We start from the raw sequence: 26,216 nt of genomic DNA, 5'->3' as shown, positions 1-26,216 counted from the left end.
GTCAATCACAGAAGCTAAAATTCACTTCCGAAATGTGAATTCGAAAATCAAGTGCCCTTTTCTATTTTTTTCACTTTTTTTTTCTTTTCTCCCTCATCATTTTAGTTTCAGCTATACCATCTGTCTCAACCTTTCAAATAATGTACTGTGCATGGCTGGCAAAAACAAGTGGAACAGTACACCTCATAACCCCAAGTGCGCAGCCAGTGAGCATCTATAAAAGTGGTACACAATGCGATCTGGCCATCTGGGGATAACTGGTTACAGCAAGCTTAGCTTCTCAGCCAGCACTCAGATTTGTAGACTTTTAACTAGTTGGCAAAACATCAACTAGTGTTCAAGAAGAGAAACACTAACAAACATTATTTTTTCAAAACACAAGAATTCAGATATAAATGTTCAAAGGTGTGCTTGCCAATGTTGCTGACGAGAAGGCTTCAAAAGCAAAGATCAAAGCACTGTCCACGTCCTTGAAATGGAGACAGTCAATCCAAATGCAGCACTACTAAACTTTTGGGGTATGAACCATGTTGCCTGATTACATGCAAGCAAGGAATTGAAGCCGAGCAGACTCTGACACCCATGATGCAGTACATATCAGAGACAGCTCTGAGACACTGGAAAGAGTTCTTCCTAGCATGGCATCAAAGTAATCCAAAGGCTCCTTTTACTCCAGGTATGGAGGTTCCTAGTCAAAGCCCAGACCAAAATAAAAAAAAGAGCAGAGATCGAATAACAGTGGTATAAGGCGCTGATGCAATAACTGGACATGTAGTAAGTATAGTGGCCCAGATTATAGGCTCTGGATCCAGAATACCTATTTTGAATCCCATCTCTGACACTTAGTACACATATAAATCACTCCAGGCGTTACATAACCTTCCTCTGGCTTACTTTCCCATCCATAAAATGGGGATAATAATGTTGTTAGATTTTAAAAACATAGAGTGCTTAGAAATAGCACTAGGAAGTGAAATATAAACAACATTAATTCTATATTTTCTGTTGATATTTCAGGCATATGTTTGTCTAAAATGAGGAGGAAGTGATGTGGCAAGTGTTCCTAAATTAATTTAAGAAAGCCCACTGGGTTGGCTGAAAGACTCTCCCTGCTCACATGGGGACACGAATATTGCCTGAAATATCACCATTAAAACTGGGTCAAGCAATCAGAGTTAAATTTTCTATGTTTTCTGTCAACCCCCTCAGATGGATAACATGCTTTGTGACGTCGGACCCGGGGCAAGCACTGCTGGAGATGACCACACCTCACCCCCAGCAGCAGCAGGCCTGGAAAGGAGAGGTGGGAGGAAGGCCACCACAGGCCAGGGAAGTGCAAACAAAGAAGGAAGCTGACTCGGCCTTCATCATAATCACAGGGCTTGCTGAATAAGACAAAGGAGCTTATTCTCCTGGCACTGAGACCGGGGCTGAGGTGCCAGGAGGCCACACAGTGCAAGAAGGACACCACTTTTCATTCCTGTTCCACCGGGTGACCTTAAGTAACTCACTACACTCTCTGAGGCCTTAACCTTCTGTAGTAAAAGATGGCTTTTCATCTAAATAAGAGCTTCTCAGCCTTCTTCCTGCCATGAGCCCATGTGTCAGCCTGGTGAAGCCTGGGGATCTCTTCTTAACAAAATGTTTTAAACTATGTAAAATAAAATGCATAGGATTATAAAGAAAACCAATTATAATGAAATAGTTACCTCAAAAAAATTTTTAAACAAATTCATTGACAGTGATATATATGATTCTTTATTAAAAATTAGAAACAAGATATAATGAAGGATAACATCCACTATGATTTTGAGTCATCATAATCATAAAGATACTTCGAGATATTAGCCACAACAGTGATGTGATATGAAAATATCTGTCATCTCTTTGGGTAACAAGGACACAGATACAACGAAAACCACTTTCATCTATTGCGTACATTAATTATGAAGGGGGTGCTGAAGTTCAGTTACAGGTTAATAAAAAGAAAGTTGTAATTTCTTTCTTAACCAAATCCGCAGACCTTCTGAATTCTATCATCCATTTGTGTTTAAGATCCCCATCTAGGTAAATAATTAGTCCCTGTATAATTCTAGTATCAATAACTAAATTGTGTTCCTGGCTCCCTCCCTCCACAGAGGATATTCACAAAGGTAACTGGAACTGTTCTATCCTTTCCAAATGGGTGGAGGAAAACAGATTTACAGGATAGAAGAGTCTTTCCCCATCCCTATCCAAGTGAAGAAGGGAATCCTTATTGATTTGGAAATGAGTTACCCAAACACTCCCAGGCCCTCCCAGCCTATGTTCATGTACATATAAAGTGGCTCCAACACCAATTAACCACAGCTCCTGTTCCAGCCCCACCTGCTCTCACAGGACCTCCAGTCCCCTTGAAAAGTCCCAACCAAAGATGTCTAGGATGCCAGCAAGGGAGACTTGTAAGAGCCCACAGGCATTCTGACAACCAGTCACAACACCATCTGCCATTTCTTCCTTCCCGAGCCAGCTCCCTCTAGTGTTCTCAGAAAGGAGCCCCTCTGCTGCCTCTGCAGATGGTGCCCTCATGAGAATGCTAATGCCCACATGCTCCCACAACCAGGGACGCCCATACATCTAGGCAAGAGGGGTTCTTGTCTTGGGTCCCACACTTGAGAAGGCCCACATACCACAAGCACACACAAAAGAAATGTATTGAAAACTCTGTGGGGCCCTTTGTCACTGGCATCCAGATGTCCTGTAGCTCTAATGGTCCCAGCTCCTCACTACAGCTTCTCCACATTCCGTGCCTAATCTCTTTGCTCCAGTCCAAAAGTGACAGAGTTCGAATACCCTGAAGCTTGATAGGTTGTGACATTGCAGAGTGTGGAGTTGGACACCCACAGAGCAGAGCAGACGTGGGCAGCATTCATGCTTAGGTAAAAGAAGAGACAGAGTACCTGATTATTTCTCTTGGATAGCACCAATGCAACAGATTCTTGTGTAACAAAGTGTAGTTGGTGCCAAGCATCCCTTTTCTTGCTTTTCTTAGTGTTCTGATGAGTGGCTCTAGAATGATTAATGAATTAGCACTGTATTTTGAACATCACAAATGGTACCTGAGGAACATTTTGCAATTAAATAATTCTTATTAAATTTGTGAAAATATAAACTGCATGAAGCATGAAGCTAATTCTTTACCTTAGTAACAAAATGAACATTGAACATTAAACCTACACAGAGATTTGTTTCTATTAATATATTTAAGAATACAATACAATTTCCAAAAAACATATTAAAAAGCTTCAGCTTTGTTTAAATAACTTTGGATTTAAAATGCTTCATACATTTATAATAATGCCCATTATAATAGATTTGCCTTTTAATTTTAACATGTAATTCCAGATATTTAATAAGAAAAATAGATTTTTGAATATAGTTTTCAAATTTTTACTTACTCTAATTTATTGTTGATGAAAATATATTGATATTTTGTCTACTTTGAATACAATTACAATTTATTTTAATTCCCTCAGGTCACAGAGAAAGAGCATAAGTTGAGATCTTGGTATATATAGCTTCTTTTTTGGAGTTCAAAAACTTAAAAAACCAAGGGGAAGAAAAGCAATAGAAAATCTGAAATCAGCCAGTCTGCTTAAATTTTTAAAGAGGAAACAACGAAAGTAAGCAGACTTTTGTCAAGCATGACCCATATAAAATTCACTAACAGGACATTACAAATTCTTTATTTAATGAAGATTTAATTACTGTTCAAAACCATAAAAATGAGCCAGAAAATTATTCAAGAAATCCCTGCAATTTCATATTCTTTACAAATAAAGAATTTATCATGGATCAAATTAAGAAGAATGTACTGTGTTTCCCTGAAAATAAGACCTAGCAGGACAATCAGCTCTAATGCATCTTTTGGAACAAAACCGGGTCTTATATTAATTTTTGCTCTAAAAGATGCAGTAGAACTGATTGTCCAGCTAGGTCTTATTTTCAGGGAAATACCGTATATTCTTTGTAATTTGATCCACGATAAATTCTTTATTTGTAAAGACCCGGTCTTATTTTACTATAGTAAAATATAATAAAATAAATTTTACTACAGTAAAATATAGTAAAATATTTTACTATAGTAAGATAAGACCGTGTCTTATATAAGACCTGGTTTTATATTAATTTTTGCTCCAAAAGACACATTAGAGCTGATTGTCCGGCTAGGTCCTATTTTCAGGGAAACACGGTATGTGGACCTGCTTTTGAACTCTTGCCCTGCAGGCCCCACAAATATTGACAGTAACAGCTAAATCCCAAGTTGTGTTTTCTTAATGTTCAAACCAATTCTCCTTCAAGGCTCTCATGAAAGCAGTTTCACCAAAGTTTTTGCCTCCATTCTTACGAATCTCACAAAGTTTGTTGCAAATACCTTGTCACCATGTAACACAATGGCTCAGATCCAGTGCAAGGAACTGGGAAGACAACATTTATACCCTTCATTGCCCATCTTGGAAACCCTTTGCCCCATCTCAGCCAAATATAAAACCATAGCTAAATATCAGTGGGTGATCACCCATACTTGAAGTGAGAGAAGAGGCATTGTGCAGCTTGAGTGCAATAAATTCCATGTGTTTATAGCCAGAACCATGTACTTGGTTTACCCCTCTTTCATCTTTATTCTGTGCCCTCCCTGCCTCAGAGGCTCTTTGGGCTGCATGTGCTTTGTCATCTCCACACCACTTACACATCTTGCACATCTCCCTATCACACTAATTAAAATTAAGGTCTATTAGGAAAAAGAATGGTCGTAAAGGCCAAAGAGAATGAAGCAGGCTTCAAAAAGCAGCCTTTCGCATTTTTGCTCATTATGCAGATCTCAAACTTGGAGGATAAATCTTGTAGGAACTTTTTTTCAACAATTTACATGAACACAACGAATGTTTTGAATAGAGCTGTCCCTTTATACTTAGAAGTATAGAGGAATGATATCTGGATTAAGGGACTGACTCCTACAATAATCCATATCAATTTTTGTTTAAAGATGCTTGGAGTCTTCATTTTCATGTTTTAAACAGTGAAAGAATTTTAGAGGTTTTGCAGACATATATACAGAAGTCTATATATATCCCCAATATCAAGATGTTTGCGGTGAGATCAGGGAGGGTTGCGTTACTTTGCCCAAAATCTGTAAACTATTCTACAAGATCCAGGGCAAGAACCTATGTGGTTTCCTAAAGTTTCAACCAATGAGTTTTTCAGTTAGTTACTGCTCTCTCCCCACCACAGTTAACTAACCCCACAAGATGTTTATGTGTAGCCATGTAATATTGGTATTACTCAATTCAGAGATCACTTATAGATTTAGAAATCATTGAGTTATCAACAGAAATCCTTCTTAGAAGTTATTTTATATATTATTACAAAATGTATAACCTCAAGCATGTCTAAGTATAACAGACATAACAGAAACTACACAGAACATTTCCAAACTTAATTCTCACAGCTATCTAAAAGAGGGTTTGAGTAATAATGTTATTACAAGCATAAAGATTTTAAAATGTGTTTTTAGAAAATGTTAACTAATTTCATCTCTGCTGAGAAACAATTCACAGTGCCAATCTTAAAATGGAATTAATTTATTTCAATTTAATTTTTTCATCAGATTTCCAAAATGCATCAAACATATGCATGGGCATATTAAAAATAATAAATGATTATAATTCTAGCACTAAGCATTGAAAATTAAATAATAAATATCATGAAATAAATGTTCCCTTCATCCACTGGGTCACCTCTATATTCTCAGCAAAATCCTATGTGAACAGATCTTATATCCCACATGCTGTACAGGCCACCATGCTGCTCTCAAAAACACAAGTTTAAAATATCTGATTTAGAAATTCCTTGTCAATAGCTGAAACTATCTCTTTAAAATAAAATGCCTCATTATAAAATTCTTAGTTTAGAAGATATGTCCATTAGATATGTGTTTAAATAACGTAAGAACAAAAACTCATATGAGGACTCTGAACAGCTCTATTTTTACTGAAACTAGTAGAAAAGTTGTTAACAACTAACCAAAGTATTTCAGCTCTTAGTCCTACCAGCTGGTAAAGTTTCACAACATGTAAACTTAAAAGCACACACATAGTTCTAGATATTTTGAAGAGGGTATCCCTTTGACATACAATGATCAAAGAAAATTTTATAATTAATTAATCAATAATTTATCAAAATGATGCTGTCATATATATTTCCTGATCTGATAGCAATTTTCCATCTACTTACAATCACCTTAAATTTCTATATGTTGTTTAGTCCCTCCTCCATTAATACTATATTTCCCAGTTAAAAACATTTAGCCAATTTTGCTTTCATCAGAATGAAAGCATACAAGTCATTGGTCGTCATCCTTCTATCCCTATTCTGAATAAATGAATGAATGAGTGAATGAATGAGTGTTCTAGATACATATATCAGACCAGTTCTTGTCTTCTCCTTCATGGCCACAGATACAAGGTGTAAAAAGATATATATGCTTTCAAAGGCAATATAGGCACAAATGCATACTATTTAGAAATTAGTAGCAAAATTAAATCATTTTTTCTCTCTAAAATTAAAAAAAATCCACATAAACATTTTATCTTTGTTGAATAAATACTTCCAAATTTCAGTTAGGGCATTCTTAAAATATGAATAGTAAACTTCCAAATTAACGTATAATTTAATTCAAATATTTTTAGTAAGGCTACAAAACATATGTTAATATGTTCATCAACTCCAAAAACTCAAAATTTATATTTTGACATAATAAAAATTATTGCATTTATGCATATATCATGCACATATATTTTTTAATTTTCTTCGGAAACAAAAGAACTCAAAATAAATAGTTCTACGGCAAAGGCCCCACAGGTTTATTAGTTCAAGTTGAATTTTTGAGTTTTTAACATAGAGGTTTTAAACATGGTAGTATGTTACACCTGACCCTAGTACTCATGAATGTGTGCTACAAAGCAAACGGGGAAAAAAATGTTTTCTCATAAGCATAACCAAGCTGAAAGTAAAACAGGGTAAATCCTCCAAGACATAAACCTATCAGCTACAGTTGCCAGTTGGAAGAAAAATAGAAAATTACAAAAATGAGGCAAGGAGAGATAATAAATAAAAAGGAGGAAAACAAGAAAGTTTTACCCAGCAGGATGACATATTGCTACACTCTCAGAGACAGGCCTAAGTCAGTCTCAATGGTCCCGCCCACTTCTGAGCTTGATTGCTGGTTGAAAAGATCTTGACAGTGCTTCCAAAGGTAGAAGACATCCCTCCATTTGGGGAATTCCCTGAGGATATTTTGGATATTTACATGTACAACAAAGAAACATACTGACCCTATCTATCTCAAGGCTTCTGATAAGACAGGGGAAAGGCAGCCTGATAAAACATCTTGCCAATTCAACTCTTAAGGAAAAGGCATCCCAATCCTATAAATGCAAAATTTGATTTGAATGTATGGCAATTTCTTTAGAAGCTCTGAGGAGTCCCACTACCATTAATCTAGATTCCTGTATTCCCGCAGGTTGAACATATTTTAGGGTTCACAGCAGCAGGGAATAGCTCTGAGGGGTAAAAGCAATAGTATATAATATTCACCTCAGAAAAGTACTTTCATCAAGCTGTCTGCCCATAAAGCAGGCAAATTTACTTATATTGGCCAGTTGCCTATAAGAAGAATGTATTTTATTTAAAATGTTGCATGTCTTTTCTCTACATTCCCCAGCCCCTGGCCTGGAACACAATAGGAAGTCGGTAAATGTTTATTGAGTGATCAAGTGAGTGAATGAATGAATGAATGAATGAATGAATGAATGAATATACACACACTCACACATACCATACTCATGTACTATTACACATTTGTAGGGTTAAGGAGAAATTGCTTCTCCCTCCATTCTGCTACCCCTTTTAATTGCTCTCCCTTTAGTCCTTTTAAATTACAGGGTAGTCTCTTATAATTTTAAATTGCTCTTTGTAATACTATGTGTGCCTCTGTGAAAGTTCTTTTACTGGCCCACTTTGCTGTAATAATTGATTTTAAAAACACACAACAAAAATCAACTAGGCATAACCATGATATAAATCTCACCCCTTTACATTCTATAGTAATATGCTATTCATCTTAACAAAGAAATTTTTAAAAATTTTCTCTAAATTCTATTATTATTCCTATATACTAAATTGTTAATAATATCCCTACAACCTCCTGCTGGATTATGGCATCCCTGCCCTGTTTCTTTGGGGTAAATGTAGCACGATGTGCCTATAAGGCTGTATATCTGTTTACTGGCACAGAAATATCCTGAGGACCGGAAAAGAACTGGTGTGTGTGTGTGTGTGTGTGTGTGTGTGTGTGTGTGTGTGTGTGTACGCACTTCCCTGGATTGTTCTCCATGGAAATCTCCCTCCACATGGGAAAAGAGCCAAGGAGAGCCCGAGGACTTCCCTGACTCTGAGCCAAGGGCGTGGCAAATGTGTGTACCACAATCAGCTGGGTGCTAAGAAAGAAGGAGGGGGAAGGAGGAAGGAGGAAACAGGAAGGAAGAGGGAAGCTGGTAATAAGTGTTGAAATCTTTACCTTCGGAGAAAATAATCTAGGAATCTAACAATTTTGCAATATTTTAAAGTTTGCAAAGACTCCTCAGGACTAACACATTCTCTAAGACCAGCCAAAGCACTAGGATCTATTGATGTTTATATCAATAGACCCATCGAGGAGAAATCACAGGAAAGCTCCTCCTTTTCTCTCCCTGAGGCAGTTTAATTATATCTTCAAGAGAAGTAGTAACCTTTAGAATGTTTCCACCCCCTACCCTACACACCAGTCTTCAAAAGTCATCCCATAATCCTTAAATTGCGAAATGCAGCAGCCCTTTCTCAGATCACAACATTGGTGATGACTTTGTAGCACTTTACCCTGTTGAAGACAGAGCTCCTTAAAGAGAGAGCTCCCAGCTCAGGATCCACATACAGTAGACACTCAGTAAGAGCTCTTCTCTCTTTAAAGTTCCTCTCCTCTTCTCGTGGATATTTGCTTCTCTTGGTTTTCCAACTACATTTCTGACAGCTAAAATATTTTGGAATCCTGTATCTGATCTCATTGTTGAAGTGTCATCTCCCCGACATGCTTTCCCACTTTTCCAGTGTCAGAATTAAGACCTCCTTCCTCGAATTCTCATAACCGTTCTCTCTACTCCTGTTATTGCACTGACCATGATCTGCTTTGGATTTTAGTTAATTTAGGTGCATATTCTATATCCCCAACTAAACTTTCAGCTACTTGGAAATAGGACAATTCTAATTTTTCTCAGTATATACCTGTAGCACCAAGCACAAGGTCCTGTACATGGCTGGTTTGCCACAAATGTTGGTTGGATTCTAAAGCTTACTGAAATTGTTAAATGGAATTGTTAACTCCTTCCTGTTTCCCACCCCTCGTGTAGCCAATCACATGCCAGATTCTATACACAGCTTAGTGACAGCGTCTCTCCCATCTATTCCCTCCTATATATTCCTATTACATCCAACCTAGTTCATGGAGGCTATCCCAATAGTTTCCAAAATTGACTGCCTCTGGATATTTTTACCTCTTATCTGTGAGGTGAGGAGAGATATATTTCAAAAATATAATCCAGTCATGTTACTCGTAGCTCAAAAGTGGGCAATGATTCTCAAATGTCTAACAAACTGATATGCTAATTACATATTCAAGGTCCTCTATCCTCTGTAGGCCTCAGTATTTTTCTTGTCTCTTTTTTTTCATGTCTCCTCTCCACTTACCAACAGTTTGTCCCAAACACACATGTTACTTTTTGTTCCATGATAACACCCACATTATCCATCCTATCTCTTTGCCTATGTGGTTGTAACTCTCTCCACCTGTCAAAACCTCGTTAAAGCCTTCCTTAGGAAACACTTCCTTATCCCCAAGTCTCCCCCCCCACACATCACCACAAGAAAATGCATATGATTTCTTTCTCCTCTGAATTGGCAACATTTTATGTGTACATTTCTGAGGGTGCTGCTTAGGTTTCTTACGTCCAAGTCCACTATGTACTAGTATTATTTCTGTTTTAGGTTTATAAGCAAGTTAAAGGCTAAAATGCAGACTTACTCATGACTGTATTCCTTCAATCACTAGAACACTAAACTTCATAGGGCAGTAATGCTATAAATATTCATTGAATTTAACTGAACTGAAGCTTTTCCAAATAGCCAAAAATGCTCAGGTTCCATGTAAGAAGGATGGGGGCTCAAGCCAACTTAGTGTTGGCATCTGTGATGATTGGTGTTCTCAAAATTTCCACTTAAAGCTGATGACAGAATCAAGCTCTGCTAGTCAATGAATAATTTATTTGTGCACAAAACATTCTGTTAATGGAAATCTTTTTATGGCTCAAGAACTAAAATATATTTACTGCCCTATAGTTATTAAATGTGTGCTTTAATCATTAGTATACAAGGTAATGACAAATGATAATTACAGGACCATTAGAAGCTCTTAAATTGATTTAATCAAGAATGCCTCTTCTAAAATTCAAAAACTCCTCAGTGGATGGGAATGGGGCTGGATTACACTGGGACCAGCCAACTCACTGCTACCATCAAATTTAAGAACCTAAGGATACTGTTGTTAGAAATACCACCAATTGAAAGAACAACTTGAGGTTCAAATGACTTACACATTGTTTTTTTTATTTTAGTGCTCAAGTAGAAATTGCTCTGCTTCCTTGAACAAGACTGCCCCAATCAAATATATCATAGCGAGGGAGAAGCGTGTGTTTTTGTGCATTATTCCCCAAATTTTCCAGCCTGCCAAAAATTGTTCCTGTGCTGCGCTATTTCAGCAAGTCCTGAGATGACAATGATCATGCTCCTCAAAAGGAAAAGAGAACTATTTTGCGCGTATGTTTTTATTTTGGAAAGCTGCAAGACACACCTCTGGCTGCTGCGAGTACTCTGACAAGTACGCATGTTCCTGACGAGTTGACTTTGTGGTGGATTTTGGCAGGGGTAAGGTTGAGGGGGAAAAAAAATCCTAAGCTCTTGGAAATACTTAAGGAGCTGGAAAAACAGAAAAAGGAAGACTCAGATCTTCCAGTAAATTCCTGTGTCCAACTATAAACCCTCATGAAAAAAGAAAAGTCGAGTATAAGATTTTTTATCTACTTTTATGTCAACCTCCACTGGTATACAATCACATTCACCATCCCAGTTCCCAAACCCTCTTCTCTCTTTCCCTTTTTCTATTAAAGTAATATTCAAACTCCCAGGCTCAAAGCCTGGCGGCATCATTGACAGTGTTCCCCTGCTCCCTACCCCAGAAGTGCACACCCAAGTGCACACACACACACACACACACACACACACACTAATCTGACAGTCCTCCATTGGCTTCCTGCACAGTCTCCCACTTAGTAATCGTCTGTGTCCTGTCAATCCTATTGCCACCACTCCAATTCAGGCCCTCAACATCTGCCACCACACAATGTCAGGAGATCAGAAGGGACTCTGGGTCCCACTGACAAACTTCTAAAGGACAGGTCTAGGCACTGTTCCCTCGGGTACATGGAATCCAAGGAGAATTACCAGAGCCAGTGACCCATGCATTATCGGGAGAGTCTTAAGGAAAACAATTTGAGGCGAAAGTAGCCACAAGGGTGCCATGATGCAAAAGCTACAATGTGAGGAACTAAGGAAGAGATTGGAGGAAGTTAACTCGGAAAGAATTCTCTGAACCTGGGATTCAAGTGTTCATGAAAGTTTTCTAAACAGTGCTTTCATCTGTGATGTAAGTGTGGGAGGAGAGGTAAAGGGCACAACATGAGGTGACAGCTCCTCTGTGAATGAATGTAAGTGCCAACTAAATGGCTTCTGTGCTTTCAGGAACTCTGGCTCCCACTCACCCCACCCTCACCTCTACCCCCACGCCATCCAACACAACCTGGCAAAATCCACATACCTTAAGTACAGCTTTGATTGATTACATCACTCCTGCTCAAAAATTTTCAGGGGCTTCCCACCACCACAGGCCAAATTAAATGTATACCCTTCACGCTGAAGTCAAACACAGCTGTACTACACATTCACATTACAGCTACACCTGTATCTCCCAGGAAGCCTTTATATTCAGAGGCCATGTTTCATTTTATTTCCTTAGATCTTTTCAGAGGTCGATGTTTTTGTTCCCATGGTCAAGACAAGGACAATAAAACGTCCTTGTAAGGAGAATGTAGGGATTTTTGTTTTGTTTTGTCTGATGGGGAGGGGATTATTGCTATTTTACTTCAAGATGAATATTTCACATTTAAAAAGATCACTAAAAAAATCACATAAATTTGTCTTATGGCTCTGCTCTGGATATTTAATAAGTATCAGGCTTGCTGATTCATCTTACTAATATGATGAAAATTAAATCTGTGCCCAGGTATCAATTTGCTGTCCCCAAATAAATTATAAAAGAAAACTCACAGCCAAATGTTTTTTATTAAATTCAACAAATATTTATTGTATATATACTATTTTGTGTCAGTCACCATTTTTAAGGTCGAAGAGAATACCAGTAAAATGAAGACATCGTTTTTGCCCTCAAGCAGCTTACAGTGCAGCACATGAGATAAAAACCTCACAAAAGTCAGTTTACTATAAAGCACAAGCACAAAAATACAAACAAAAAGAGGCATGAGAGCAATGTAAAATGCTGAAAGGATTCAGAGAGAAGAGATAAAACATCAAGATCTCTAAGTGGGTGATTTTTGTCCAATATCCAGCTTAGTAATTTATGATGAAAACTATAACTGCCATGGGAATCAGAATTCCAAGGCCTATTCTTGGTCTATAAGGATGTTGATGGGAGTTTATGAAATTCTCAGAGCGATTGGGTGAACTTAAGTTTATATCATCACGGAAAAGGTGCAATGCCTCCAAAATTCCCTAAAATTAGGAGAACTGGTTCTTCCTCCAAACTCCAACATGGCTTCTGTTTCCTTGTATGAATAGAGTGACCACATCAACAAAGTTCCAATATCCGAACACTGCCAGTCAGCTAGACCGCTGATCTGGCAGAGAATGACACTGTTGGAAGAACTAGAGTTGATTCTGGTTCTGTGACTCTCTTGGACTGTGACTTTGAGCTAATCACTTAGTTGTAACCCCTTGAGCCTCCACTTCTTCATATGTAAAACAAAATGTGAGTAACAGCTACATAACAGTTATTGCCTTAAGTGAGATAATGTAACATGGAAGCCGCTTGTAAACTGTAAAGCATCATCCAAATGGTTATTCAGGTTATCACAGTAACAAGGCATAAGATTACTAAGTTCCACCGTGTAGGTTTTGTGTGGCAAGTAAAAGATGACAGATTCCCCCACACAGCCATCCTATACTGCAAGCTAAAGTAAGGAAACTGAAAAGATAGGCAGAAGGGAATACTATGAAATGATATAAAAGCAACCCACAGTCAGTTTTGCAGATAGCTACAGAATGCATGTGGAAAAACATGTGCTTTGCTCATACCACTGGTTTAATTAATGCCTGCCGACTGAATGATGAGTACATAAATGAGTAAAAGCATTGTCAGTATGAATGAATCGAGGTATAGCCAAGCGAAATGCTTGGAAAAGCAGGGACAGTCAAGCTTTATAGAAGAGTTACGAAAGAAAATAATTTTGAAAAAACAAAACCATGTAGCTAATAGTAAGGGACTCCAACTCACACAAGCTGTGATGGCAGAACCTACGGCAGTCCTTACAAGCAGAGCACAAGAGTCCACAGGTTTCACAACAGTTTTGTAATAATCAGAAATACTGATACCCATTCAGTTACCTTAAAACAGAGGACCCAAAGAGAAGGACTGTATGCACCTAAAAAGCTGTAAAAATGACCCTATGTAAAAGGAAACATATTGAAAGCCACAGCATCTTGACCTGCCTAAGGTTTACTCTGAATTAATGTAATAGGAAAAGTTGTATCAAACCCACAGAGGACAGACAGTAGATCTCATTTGTAACCTTACCAAATCTTTCTGAGACCTGCTAAAATATGTCCAAATAGGAAGGATTAAGAAAGCATTAAAAGTTTTCCTCACTGTTATTTTCCACATTGGTGTAAGAAATAACAACAACAACAACAAAAATAAAAACACGAAAAACAAAAAAATAACATGCAAAGGCATATCAGAAGAGAAAGGAGCAGATGGATGGATGAACAATGAGTCTGGGAAATCACAAAATCCAGTAATTGCCACAGAAAATAGAGTAACACTTTAGACTTCCTAATTTAAAGATTTCCATAACTTCTGACTCCAAAAATTACTATCGTAACTATGTAATTCTCAGAAAATTAATTAGTGCTCTGAAACCTGATTTCCTCAAATGAATAGGGGATTTTTAATTCTTACTTTTAAAAGATTAAGTAGCTATAGCACGCTGCAGAACGTGCCCAATGAATGTTAATAGTTTTCACTTTCCTTTTTATCTTGCCTCAGCTTACAGAAGAAATACCACTTACATAATTATTAAATAATTGCCTCCAATGCAATGAGCACATAAATCTGCACGTGAGGTTAAAAGTCCACAGTCCAGCTAATATTACCTTAAAATGAATAAAGTTGAGACCAGTCAAAAGCACTGGCTACTTGAAGTAAAATGCTAAGACATCAGGAGCCACATTATTATAAAGATACAATAATTTGGATCAACTATCTTTTACAAAAAGTACCATAAAAAAATCATTCTAATCGTGAGGGTTTTCCTTTTTTATCTTGCTAACTGTTTTCTATTTACTTCCACTTTGGAGTGGGGAAAATTGGACCAATTTTTTAAATGTATTATTTAGAAAAAAATTTTTTCATGTGGGCTAATGGTCAAGGCCAAGTTCACAGATAAAGTCAAAGGGCGGTTGTTGATTGTACAAGGCATACACATCATGAAAAAAACCTTACCAATTTCATAGAAAGTGTTTCCTTACCAAAATAAGTATTTGGTTTATTTGAGAAAAATGTACTCATTGCTACAGGTTATGTACACAATGAAAGGTAAAGAATCAGTTACATGATCAATAAAATATAATTATTGTTATGTTTAAACAATGCTTGTGACCATTAGCCCTATCAATCACTATCATCATAATCATTACTAGTTACTGAGTCCCTACCACCTGCCAGGAGTTTAATCCTCACATAACCTTATGAATTAAGTGGCATCCATATTTAATTCAAAGAAGTAATTATTTTAAAACACAGTGAACCCAATGAGCTGACTTAACCAGAGGCTTCCAGAATTCAGTGTGATAAACAAAGAGAAGGCCAGCTGAACTCAATGTCCAGGCCGTACCCATTCTCAGGAGGCACGTACAGAACAGTCTCCTAAACATAATTTAAATTAGGTCCTGCCAAACAAAATTTAACTGTAACACTGTAGGGTACTTTGGGAATAATTGTAAAAGCCAACTTTGCAAGTAGATGGAAAATTAAATGTGGCAGACAAAGACATTTAAGTTAGTGGCTCAGAGCATTAATTTTCATCTTCTAACATTTATTATAGCTATTGAAGAAATTAAAGCTTTGCCTTTAAAACTCTTTTTAACATTTCCCTTCCTGATGGGTTTTTCATCTAACTGCTTTATATCCCTTTAATTATCCAAAAATGTTTCCGAATGGGACCATGTGCCCATAACAATGGAAATTATTGGTCACAAATGAATCTTGGGTTATGAACCTTACAGGCACAATAAAAAGAAGCCTGGGGTTTCCACACTTGATATTTCTATACTCACCGAATGCTCAAGAGGGCTACACTAGCAAATCCAGGTCCTCAAAGGACATTATCTTAGACAAAGGGAAGGCAGTTTTTGGCATTGCATATAGTATGTAACTGTGTCCTTGAAAAACCACCTGACCTCATCGTGCCTTAAGATGTCCACAGGTAAAGCAGACAGTATTAGTTTGGTTTCAAAGTCTGCTCCCCAAATGATTATACACTTTCCTTTCTTATTCAGTATCATCCGTTGGGTTTTAAAATAGCTCCACTTTATTCAGAGGAAACTTGAGTAACAAGCTGCACAGTTGAGAAAGAAGAATAAAATTTAGTATTTCAGAAACTCAAATCCTGTGACTTAGACGAGGAATACAATTTTTTTTCTCTCTAAATTTTCTGGTACTGTGTAAAGGGTTAATTAAAGCATGAATGTGCCTGAATTTTAAAATAAATAAATAAATTACCAAACCTTAAAATCAGTATCATTTAGTCTTCTGATGCCAAAAATCTGTTTGACAGAGCAGGTTTCACTATACTGACATTTTAACAGTAGCCAAAGTCCTGTTCCCACTAAATTCTATCTTGGCAGCACCAATAATTTTCTAAAAGCTTAAACTCTTCCTAGTTAGAGTTCTCTGCCTCAAGAGCTTTCTGCAGAAACACTGCAACAAGGAAGTTGAATTGAGTGAGTCTTTAAGATATCTATTCTTATCAGAAAAGCCAATATTTCTGTTAAATGAGAATGGATTAAAATAACAGTTACTGATTTACTCAAAATGTTCATTATACCTTAGATTTGAATCTGACACAATACAGCAATTACACATAAATATTTTACTAAAAGTAAAGCCTGATATTCTCACATTACCTAAAGATTACAACAAGCAAATAATCTTCCAAATAGTAAATAAAAGGAACTGGTTTCAATCTATAAATGACAACATGTCTTAATCTTCTCATATTTCAGTAAAAACTGAAAAAAATACAATAAAAACTTAAAAACATGTTCATCTAGAGAGCTTCACAGACATCTTTCACAGGTTTTGAGGGCCTCAAATCATTATTGTCAAAAATTCATACAAAGCTTAATATTTTGCTTGAGCTATCTTTCTAATAATTTTGAAATCAAACCACATAGAAAACACTTGACTCAACTTACCCAGCAGACGAACTTTAAAAAGTTGGTAAGAAGTGTTCCAACCAAATCAATTCACTTAATTTTTCAAGTAGATCTGATTACTATCGTCTTCTAAAAAATTCAAAGACTCCACCTAATGAGGAAAGAAAACAACAACAGCGCAGTGTTTAAACCAGAGCAGCATTACATGATGTATACATTCATAACATAGAAATCAAATCAAGATTATTATAGCTTCTCCTAAGTTGCCGTGCTACTTAAAACTATAAAACAACAAAAGCATCTGCCAACTAAATTAAATTTTCCACTTTGGGGTAAAATGAATGTTCAAGCATAGAGAAAACAATAAAACAGCACAACAAAGTGTGAGAGCAGATTTTATTTTCAGTAATGATGGCCACACGGAAATGATGACTATATAATATCAGGATATGTAAAATTAAACATGAGGAAAAGATGCAACTGACTGCTCTGGAATTCGACTCATCGAATCTAATTAATTTACTGATGCAATGAAAATGTGTAGGTTACAGTTCCGTAAAGCCCCTCAGCCCTAGCTACATTTAATCACTGCTGAGGAATATAAACGAATACTCAGATTATTTGGAAGGAACTCACTAGCATGAAATTCCAAATCACTCTTAGAATGTTACACCTTGTATCTCACAGAGAGTTTATACTTCACTAAAGACTCATAAACAGCTTAATTATGGTGTTATAAATAATATCAGTTACTTCTACTTGCCTTACCAGTAGATGTATCTTTGCTGAAGCCCAAATATTAAATTACTATCTCAGCTCCAAGAGAAAGGTTGAGAGAAAGCGAGCTGTATCTTAAGCTATAGCTTGAGCCTAAAATAAATGGGATGCTGGAAGGTTAACCAGAAGAGTGAGACAGAAAATTGGACAGCTTCCAGCTACTCCCAAATCAGGTCCTTCAGGGTAGATTTAGTATGTTTTAAAGTCCCAGAGTATCAAACACAACTATATTCAAATGAAAGTTCACAAACCTACTCCAATGCCATAAATACACATTTTTTTTATTATACAATTTGGAATTAGCCACATAGTGTCATTCCCCCAATCCCACTACACACACTAGGAAAATTAATTGATAGTTATCTCAGTTAAAAAAAATGGTTGAAATAGATTTGCTACCTACTATTGGAAGGTCGATGCTCAAAAACAAGAACACACAAAAAAAATGTCCCTAACAATGGAGAAAACAAATGGCAATAATTATAAATACTAAGTAGAAATCCACAGTAGTCATAGGAAATAGGTTTTCATTTCCAAAACAATCTATGCCTAGATTCTAGTCTTACCGCTATTCAAGAAATAGTTATCAGGGAAACGCAATTGGATGTGATCTCAAAAGACATATTGATTCACAGAGATAAATAGTCTTAATTATTATTCTAGGGTTCTTGCCATAAATATGACAAGGCAAATGTCAAGTGGTTTGGTTATTTTAAACTACAATAGATGAACAAATATAGGCACCGAAACAATGAACTGCAAAATGATTCATTTTTCTAGAGATGAGAAAATATTTTTGTATTGTTTCAGGACTTTTATGAAAGAATTACAAAGGTTCTTTCAAATAATATTTGGTAGCTAGCTTCATCATTTTATCTCTGAATTCTTGCCATGATGGTTTTGTGCTAAAACACTGGTTAACAACTTATCTTTATGTAAGACACTTTCCAAAAAAGAGCAAGGGAATATCCTTTCATGATGCAAAATGAACTTGGAGATTCTTAAGACTCTTTTCTCACAAATGCAACCCTCATAAACTGTTGGTGGGATTGTAAATTGGTGCAGCCACTATGGAAAATAGTATGGAGGGTCATCAAAAAACTTAAAAGTAGAACTGCCATATATGCCACCAATTCCACTTTTAGGTATTTATCCAAAGAAATGGAAAACATTAATTCAAAAAGACATATGTACCCTCATGTTCACGGCAGCATTATTTACAATAGCCAAGATATGGAAGCAACTTAGGTGTCCATCAACAGATAAACACATAAAGAAGATATGGTACATATATACAATGGAATATTACTCAGCAAAAAGAAGAATGAAACACAGCCATGTGCAACAACATGGATGGAACCCAAGGGTATTACATTAAGTGAAATAAGCCATACAGAGAAACACAAATACCATATGATTTCCCTTATATGTGGAATCTAAGAAACAAAATAAACAAAACATATACAAACTCATAGATACAGAAAACAAACTGATGGTTATCAGATAAAAGAGTGGTTGGGGGGAATCATCAAAATAGGTGACAATTATTAAGAAATAGAAATTGCCAGTTATAAAATCAGTCACTAGGATGCAAAGTGCAGCATAGGAAACACACTCAAAAATATTCTAATAATTATGTATGGTGTAAGATGGCTACTAGATTTACCGTGGCTATCACTTTGTAAGGTATACAAATGTCTAATCACTATGTTAGACATGAAACTAATATAATATGTCATCTATAATTGAAAAATAAATTTTTAGAAAAAGAATCTTTTCTCACTAATGTTTCTATGTGTAATATGGAATTGACCTGTACAAAAGTCTAAATCTATCATCCCTTATTCTGCCTTTGCTCATTTAGGTTGAGTACTGCTTTCTTAAAATATGTAGTTCTTGCCTCATAAGAGGACTTTAACTCCTTGAGTGTGGCCAGTCATTAAGCCAGTATTTTCACAGGCTTTCCACCTATAAGAGAGCAAATATGCTCTAATTTCAGTCTAACTATTGTTATCTGAGTGGCCAGTCATTTCAAGATACCTAGGAATTATTCAGTGGTAGTATGGGCACCTCATATCAAACTTCAAAAGTAGTTAAGTACAAAATATATTAGTCACCTGTATGGATGATTCAGTTAAATGATTGCCCCTAATTAGCGCAGATCCAGGTCTGTTGTCTGCTTAACAGGTGAGCCTCACGTGTACAAACCACAATACAACATTCATTAGAAATGTTCATTTCCTTAGCAGTGAACAGTAACATCTGTGATATTATCATAGGTCCCTTTCAATTTCTATATCACACTGTAGTGCGACACCTATAACAATTTTATAACGATGAAAGCAGTTGAGTCTAAACCTCCTTCCCTTCCGTTGCTTTTTATTGCCTGCCTCACCACAAAGGAAACAAAACAAAATCAAACAAACACCTCAGTCAGTGGTATTTTGACTCCATTAGAAAATCTAAATACATCTGAACTTTGTATTTCAGTCAGTTATGTGGTCTAAAGAATGGAGTTTTACTCCATTAGGTAATATTTGATCATGTCTGTCACTAATTGGTCTACTTCAGTTATTTGTACATAATAAATCAGATGTACCTACAATGATGTATTTGAGTATCTTTCTCTAGCTGAATGGCTTACCCCATGAAGTATAAAGGAACCATGCTCCCTGAGTTGACCGGGACATTCTAGCAGTACTTTGGCCATGTGTGCTGTTGCAACAGTGAACATAGTAAGCCAGTTCTTTCAGAAGCACTATATGGTAGCAAACAGCATCCTGAAGTAAGATTGTGAATTTTAACGTCTTTATAGGCCTGGACTAATTCTTAGTGGTCATCAAACACCCTCCTTTTTATTGGGGATGCGCCTGAGGTCCAGAAGATCACAGTCACTGGCCCAAGGTCACGCAACTAGAAAGCAGGTTTCCTGACGACCACTATACCATTTTCTCTTTTACCTAACAGAACTTCTTTGCCTTCCATCGGCAAAAGTTGAATTATATTCAGCAGGAGTTTACTGAGCACCAATGATGTTAAAGATGCTTCTCAATTTAGGACGGAAAGGAAATAAGTGCAAAGTAACAGTAGATCCGCAAATACCACGGGCTCCAGGCCATCCTCTTTATCACGGTTATAATCAACTCACTTATATGCACACCTAGTAAAAAACAGGTGGAAGAGAATAAAGAGACTGAAAATTCCTTGAGGCTATTACACACCCAAGACCTCTGGGCACATTTTGGCAGCACTCCAGATAACATTTGGAAAGTGGTAACCTAATGGCCAGAGTTAGTATACCTGTCTTACTTAGTCATTTATATTATCATTCCAATGTAAGAACATTGAAGACATTTTCAACCAGAAAAACACTCTGAATCCCACCACCGAAACGCAATTATTTTCATTTTTAAAAATTTTAGTCTAATAATTATTTGCCCTATGTAAGTATATTTTCACATAGATGCTTTCATAACATGTATAATTATGCATCCTAATTTTTACATTATAGTTCTATATATTTCACATAATTTTCATTTTCACTAGCCATATAACATTTCATAGAGTTAAGATATGTAGACATTTATTTCCTTTATTATTCCAGTATGTGGGAACACTACAGATCTTCTTATGTATTTTCAACACTACAGACGCAATTTTTTTTTCCTTAAAATATTAACAGAAGTACAATTATTATATCAAAGTGTAAGGACATTTTTATTGACTTCATCTTTATAGCCAAATGGACGTCAGGAGATTGAAATGACCTATAAAGCCACTAACAATAAATGAGCATTCTACTTTCACCAAACTACCTCACCATTTTATGTGGTTACATTTTGGCGGTTTATTTAATGTAAAACGGTATTTCAGGGTTGTTTTTCTATTTTAATGGTGACCATAATTACTCTCCTATTTTAAAATAATTTTATTGTCTTTCATCTTTAAGGAAGTTATCTATTCATATGACTTGATTATATTTGGGTCCTATTTTCTCTTATTTAAATGGGCTTTTAATATTATGTGTATAGTAATTTTTCTGCCAATTGCTCTGTAAGCTTATTTTTAGATAATTAAACATTTACTATATCTGGCATGTATTTGGATCCAGGTACATATTGAAACATTTATGACAAATTCCAAGTGACCCACAATGCTATTTAGTAAGCTTGCTATATTACATTTTATGTGCCTATTCTATTGTAATGTGTCCATTTCTGGGTTGCCCATTTTGTTATATCGACCTATGTATTTAAAATGGAATGTTCAGATGTCACTGTGTTACAGTTTTTATGTTCATTATCACGTGAACGTGGTATGCACGTGTTAGGCGGTTTTAATTAGTCTTTGCTTTACACTATGTTTGAATCCATGGTAGGTCTAGATTGTACTACTCCTTCTCTTTTTTTACAAACATTCCTTGATATTTCTTTGTGGGCTCATGTATATTTGTGAAATTATCATCCATTTTCCTCAGATTATATTATTTCATTAAGTGTATTATCTGTCCTCCATATTCAGCCATATCCCAAAAATTGCCATTAGGAATTTGAATAAAATTGTGTTGATCACACACATAACCATCTTTTCAAAATATTGTTTTATCATGCTAAAAAACATGGTATAGTATATTCATCTCTACTTTTGTTACATTTTAACTTGTATTCAATAATACATTCTCCTAGTCTCCTTCTGTATCTTTCCTAATTTCCATTTCACTTACTTGGAAATATTTCATTCCTCAAAGCCAGCACTAAATTGTATTAATTCTTCACAACATCACCTGAATATACTTTACATCTATGTGAACACTGATTAAATAGAAGACAAGTATTTTAAGTGCTATCTGAAATAAAACATCTTAAGTGCCTCAACAAAAGTGAAATTAAACTGTATGTAAAAGACACAACCACAAAATAATATCCCACACAACCAATTTATTTTCTTAGTATAGTTATAAGACGAAGCCCTGAGTTCATTTAAAGCACAGCTGAATAGCTGAGGTTACCTAATGCCTTCCCCCTTTCCCTCCATCCCAACCAGTGTCTCTTATATCTGTTATCTATGAAATAAGTTTGGATTCAGAGATAGAAAAAAACCAAAAGAGAAATGTAAATGACTTTAAATTATAATAAAAATATTTTAAACTCAATTTTGACTAAGAATAGTCAACATATTGTTCTACATGTTAATTAATCCATGTGTTATCTTCCTTGATTTAAAGAACCTAGGTACTCTCGAGGAATATATATTTATATTGTACATGAAGAATTCCAGACACTACGGTGAAAGGAAAGAGAAAGGCAAACAGGAGGAATGGGAGGAAGAAAAAATTCAGGAATATCTGTGAAGTTGGGCAAATAAGGACAGAAGCTGTTTTCCATCCACACTTTGGAAGTCACGCTATGTGTCAAGCTGAGTGAAAGCATGAGTGATGTGCTTCTCCACTTTCCTGAAGAAACATGTAGAAAATGTGGCAAATATTTCATCTTAGCCTTGTTTCCTGAAAAACTGCAAGATGCCCACAAATTTTCTTTCCCAGAGTTCAAAATAGCAAGCTGAGTGGGTGTAAGCACTTGAAGTGAAGAAGGAAAAAAAAAAAAGGTAACTAAGGAAAAGGAAATCGTACTTTTTTGCTCCTCAATTTGAGAATTTTAAAAGAGGCCATTTAAAGAGATTTTAATGATTTGGATCTGGTTGTCTTGACTCAGAATAATATGTCCTGATAATTTCAACAGGGCCCTCTGGCCACAATTAAACATTTTCTTACCCTTTTCTATGTTAGGACTAAATTTACAACCTCATTGTTACAGTAAGAGTGGCAGGTTCGCTCAGTCACAAGCAGATCCCTAAGACAATACAACACTGGCATAAAGGCAAAGTTGAAAGTTCATGGGGTCTCCACCCCTCCAGGAAAAGGAACCTTCCTCTACAGGGCTGTGAAAATTTTGTATGTGAATTACCAGAGGAGCTTGTTAAAATGTTGATTATAGTTCTGCAGGTCTGGATGGGGTCCAGGTTGTTAAAGCACCCAGGTGACGCTGATGTATTGGTCTGAGGTGCACACATCAAGAAGCAAGGTTGTCATCTATCACAGAGGTTTACTAATAGCCAGACACCAGAAATAACAACCAACCAGTAAAGAACATTTGCAAGGCACCTAACACTGTGCCAGCTCTTATAGGAGATAACAAAGTGCCTAACAGCACAAGCCTTGAGCAAGCACATAGAAAATTATTTTAAAAACTTAAGGGCCAAATGCTACACTGTGTGATAAGGATACTAAGAGTAATAGGAATTGAGAACAGGGAGAGTTCCGTAGGGGCTAGAACAGTGGCACATGACTTCATAGAGCAGGTCAAACTTGATCAGGCCTCAGGTTGCAGGGGATGTGGACAGAGAAAGAGCAAGGGACCAGAAAAGGCAATTCTAGAAGGAAGCGCCCAGAGTTCCAATAAGAGAAAACCACAGTGCACTTGCTTTGTGGTTGTAGACATTATCATTTGAAACCTGTAACCAGAATTCACTTTTAAGGAGGTGAAGGGAACTTCCGACCTCCTTTAAAATTTGTATCTTTGGGAACTATAATGCTGTTCCAGGTCAGTAAAGAAATGGGTAGTCTTACCTTAGTCTTATGCAAATAATCTCCATTAGCAAAGGCAACAGTGTTACTAATGACATTTTAGGGGTAAGCCTGGCAGCAGAGAATTATCATTTTTGTGTATATATGTATGCCTTTGATTAACATCTGTCTTTAATGATTAACAATTTTAAAAGCATTGGAATATAACTTTTCATTACAATAGAATTAATAATCTTTTATTTATTGGTTGAATTTTACTTTTATAAGAAAAATCAACATATTTTTTCTCCTATAAGATGCTTTTGGATGGCACATACCCACACAACACCCTCGGCTCCAACATTATTCTTCCTTTTCCTCCCACACAGGCTGACAATGGGAAGAAAACACATCCAGAAAAAGAATGAAATTATTAATGAATTGTGCCCTAGGTGGTTTTTGTTTTAATCTCTTCAGAGAGTTTTAACTATTAACCCACAATATGTTAGATATATTGCCCAATGGAATCAGCAGAACAGGGATAGAGGATTGCAAAAGTCAATGTAAACATGAAAATTCAATTTGAAACATTTTTACTGAAGAAAATCACGGAGAGATGAGGGGACCTGTAAGCTGCAAGAGGGAAAGGGAAGCATTTGAAGAGAAACAATACATTTTAGGTCAGGTCAACAATCTGACTGAGTTCCAGTTTCATCTTCAGAACTACCAAATTCATGCATGACCTTATTGTAAACAGTAAGAAATAATAGATGGAATACCTGCAAATATTATACTTCATATTAATGTTAAGTTCTATGACTATGGTTTAACCACAGCTACCGTCCCTTCCATCTTCCTGTCCTACAAAAATTCCCAGTGTTTTCTGGGAGACAAAGCTTAGGCAATGGATTATGGCAACCTCTGCAATTTCAAAGCATCTAGACTTGAACATTATAAGATACCTGCATCACCAGACCTGTTAAATAAGGCCTTAATATTTAACTTAATATTCAGTTACCTACTCCCCCCAATCTAATACACACACATCACAAATACAAAGACTCATTAATGACAAGAAAAAGATGTTACTAGGACGATGCTAAATTGTTACCCAGGAATGGAGGCAAAGCCCTGAATAGAATGCAAACAAGCATGGCCTACAAAGACAGTGCAAGTGGTCTTCTACAGATCCGATCCCCTTTCTATTCTGAACCTTCAAGGGTCCTCCCCTAACTAGGTCATGGGATCATACAGGTTGCACTCCCCAACCTACTACAAAAGAAGAGCTAATAATCTTTTCTATATGAGCCTGCCAAAAATGCAATGTGTTCTCATTAGAGAAAGAATTGATGGAAACTAATAAACAAAACAAAATAAAAAACCTTTGGACATTATAAAATGTAATACAATAAAATTTTTTGAAAAATGGTTGGGGAATGGGTTTTACTAAAATAGAAGAAACTCACCCTCTGTAGGATATGCTATTACGAAGCTTATAAAGATACAGTGCAAGATACTGTGCCTTCTAAACTGGAACAAGATATGGGTTGCTTTCAGCCAGTCTACTGAGGCAATTTCTGTTTGAATTAAATTGGCCCTTCTGAAAATAGTTCATCAATGAGAAATTCTCTTTCTCCCCACCTCTCTCTGGTCTGGATCTAGCCTTTCGGTTAGTTATAAGGCATAGCCTCATTTTTTTCTTCCCAAGTATCTATAATTATAATCCTGTATTTATGTGACCACCTGCTTTCAGAATTATATATATATATATATATATATATATATATATATATATATATATATATATATATATACACACACACACACACACATATATATATATGCACACTATATATATATATATATATATGAAATTTAACTCTTATGACCTCTGGTGTGTGTGTGTGACACACACACACACACACACACACCAGAGGTCACAAGAGTTAAATTTGCAACAGCA

General features: G+C 36.2%; 1 protein-coding gene across 14 annotated transcripts in view; it reads right to left on the bottom strand.

Moving 5' to 3' along the window:
* HIVEP2 (HIVEP zinc finger 2) overlaps nt 1-26,216 on the bottom strand; it is a 186,774-nt gene that overhangs the window by 66,021 nt on the left and 94,537 nt on the right. For all 14 annotated transcript variants that reach the window (XM_081045334.1, XM_081045345.1, XM_081045340.1 and 11 more), the window contains one exon: nt 16,954-17,065. The gene's annotated coding sequence lies outside the window, so the exon portion shown is untranslated. The remainder of the gene's footprint in view (nt 1-16,953; nt 17,066-26,216) is intronic.

Source organism: Rhinolophus hipposideros (genome assembly GCF_964194185.1).
Source record: "Rhinolophus hipposideros genome assembly, chromosome: 3".
Classification (NCBI taxonomy): Eukaryota; Metazoa; Chordata; class Mammalia; order Chiroptera; family Rhinolophidae; genus Rhinolophus; species Rhinolophus hipposideros.
This window is presented reverse-complemented; position numbering and strand designations above follow the sequence as displayed.